The sequence below is a fragment of the Poecilia mexicana genome, unplaced genomic scaffold, assembly GCF_051168715.1.
Source record: "Poecilia mexicana isolate PSO_F unplaced genomic scaffold, ASM5116871v1 scaffold_15, whole genome shotgun sequence".
NCBI classification, from domain to species: Eukaryota; Metazoa; Chordata; class Actinopteri; order Cyprinodontiformes; family Poeciliidae; genus Poecilia; species Poecilia mexicana.
In genome coordinates, this window is record NW_028263384.1 from 20649107 (window position 1) to 20652309 (window position 3203).

Sequence of the window (3203 nt, forward strand, 5' to 3'; positions counted from 1 at the left end):
AGACAATCCTTCAGAGTGCAGCAATAAGAGCTCCTGCAGAGAATAAAGATGAGGAGGCGAGAGGACAAGTGTCCATTAAATAATTGTGTGAAGTTAAACACGCAGGGACAAGTGAGGGATTCCCCCTTCAGCATTCTGAGCCAAATTTACCCTCACTGATTGAGACCATATGGTGGAATCAATCATTTTGTCACCGCTGAAGGCATCGCAAACAATTTGTTTATTTTTTTAACCTTTTGTGGACATCAGAACATGTGGAGCAACCTCTCCACTGAACGCAATGCATCAATTTTACACGTGACATCCTGGTAATTTGACGTATCTGGGTGTTTATTTTTCCTTCTGCTCTCGTGTTTGTTACTTACTAAGGAGTTTTCTGGGCTGACAAATTCTCACTCTGTCTACATGCTTGTCCTGCAGGTCATTTGACCCTTTTGGTGAGTTTTGCATGGATTTGCAAAAGGTGATCTGCAACAAATGAAAAGCAACTCCCAGCTCATCCCACAATGAATGGCTTACCTGGAAGAATCAAATCACGTTTCCACCTCGACAACAACGGTTCCTCCAGGAAATCCTGAGAGGCAAATTATTTTGGAGGGGTTTATTTAGGGCTTCTCATTCAGCCCACTGAACTTCCCTTTTATTTCGCTGAAGAAATGTATCCTGTCGGCCACTCTCACTGTCTCAGCGGTGGGTCGACGTGAGTCCTGTTCAGCAACAGGTTATTTTCTAGTCTTCACACTGCCTACTGTGCATTTTTGTCTCGGAAAGGGTAAATCTGTTTTGGCTCTGATATGAAGAAGAATTGTGTGTTTAAAAAGATGCAAAAGCTGGTGTTTGCTATTGGAATCTACTGGAGACTAAGAATGGATTTTAACTTGAACATTTAAAAAAAGGTAAAGACCCTTAAGCTTTTTTAATTATAATTGTGAGCTTTACAAAAATCCGGCAGCCTCCCTGCTGCCCTGTAATGTTTAGCTCCTCTCCCCTCTTCCAACTTTAACGTCCACTTTATTCTGATTTATCTGTTTGTCAGGCACAACTGGTAGACTGAAGTACAGCTGCTCATTTTTATTAAAATTGTGAATAGCTGCTAAAATGATCTAATGAGAAACAAACTACAGGCAGCTTGTTGTCTTTTGGAGAAGCAAACAGATCCTTTCATTTTGGACTGTGTCTCTCTGTAGCAATTTTTTTTATATCCTCAAGCATCTAAAGAGTAAAAAAAAAAAGAAGTCACAAAGTGCATATCTGTCTGTTTGAATGGTTTTATGCAACATGTTCATTAAGAGGACTCTCCACAGCAGTCCAAGTTTTTCATACATCAGCTAAAGCCAAGGCTTTGAAGAGGATCTTGTAGCATATTTCTCTTGATTAATCACTCTGGACAGTCGCCCGCTCCAAAACCTGGAGGCGAGCCTCCTGACTAGCAGCTCCAGGCTGTTGTGGTTCATTGGATTTCTCCTACTTTTCAAACCTGTTTACTTTCCCTGAAGTTCTCAGATCTGAAGGGCAGCCAGAGGCAAAAGGTTAAAAACAAACATTCATGTGAAATTTCTTTATGTTCGCTCTCACCTCTCTGGGCTGCTTTTTACTTCTAATAAATGAGACCTGATTGTTGTCTCTTTATCGACAGTTCACATCCTTGGCTGCTGATCATGAAACTCTTTTATGCGGTGACTGCCCTTTTACTAAAACCATTCATTTTCTAATAAGAATCCTTAATACGGATATGTTTACAAATTACTTTTAGTTTGAGGTGCAACTTGTTGTTTTAGTGTCTGAGCCAAATGAAAAAGAATGTTTCACCACCACTGATTGGAGATAAATATTTTTAACTTCTCTACCCTTCTTCAGCTGTGTAGTATTAGCTTGAAGGACAAACAGAAATGCTTTGATCATCAAAATCTTTAGCAGATTAACATGTCAGAGTCAAGTGAATTAGGAAACAAAATAACTTTCTTTTGTTTGAAATTTGGGAGGGTAGAAGAAACTGAAAGAGGCAACCTACCTCCAAGACAACGACTCTGAATATACGGCCAAGTCAAAGCTCAGAAATAAATATAACAGAATATACAGCAAGGAAAAATAAAGTATGGTAATAAAGTCTTAATCAAATCTGACCTATTTTGCAAAGAAGAATGGAGAAAAATGTTGGTGTCTGGCTTTGTAAGGAGATGAAAGGATGTTCACACAAAGTATTTGGAGTTATTTACATATGCTGAAAGTATAAGAACAAAAATATTTCCCTTCACAATCATGCAGTCGCTTGTGTTGAAAGAAAAAATTATTAAAATAGATAGACGTTTGAAGTTTTAATGTGACAAAATGTGAAAAAGGTTAAAGACACCTTAGAAATCCTCTTTGAGAGATTCTTTGTTCCCTCAACACATTTCTTTCACTTTCATTATTTTCATATTATACAGCTGGCATGTCATAAGCTGAGTTTTATTACAAACATCATGGCTCTAGGTAAAAACAAAAATCTCAGACTGGTTACTTTTCAGCTTTTACAAGCTTTTCCCCCCCCCCATAAACACCTCATATCATCCAAACAGCACTGCAGACTGATCTGTAGTAATTTAATCTTAGCATAATATAAATGCTTACTAATGGTGCATAGTCAGAGTCCCTTAAAACCTGATGGTCTGAAACACTGAGGCCCAACAGAAGTGAAGGGAATCTGTCTCTGCCCACAGCTCATTTATCATGATCATGGCTGCCTATAGGTTTCCTCTCACTCCATAAGGTCTCTGTGTTTCAACACTTTCCCAAACTTTTTTAAATTGAGGTCTTGCGTAGGTGATCCCATTACTGCTCTTTACAGTACACGCAAATAAAGTCGCACACTTGCATTTGTAAGCACACAAACGCCCTTTCCAAAAAGAAAGAAAACAATTTTTGATCCAATTAAACATTCCTTCCTTTGCTTGTTGTTGGAAAATAAAATAATTGCAAACCAAAATTTGCTAAGTGAACGGAGACCAAAGTGGAAAAAAGTCAGTATATTAAAGCAGATTCAGTAAAGTGTGAAAGTTTCTCAGTCAGCAGTCTGTGACATTCCAGCGCAGCCTCACAATGTTGATATAGAAATGGTGACTAAACATTTTTCTTCATCTCCCAGTGCAAAGTTTGTCAGAATACACAATGCTGGCATTCTTTCTCTCACTATTATATATCAATGAGATAAATAATATATTACA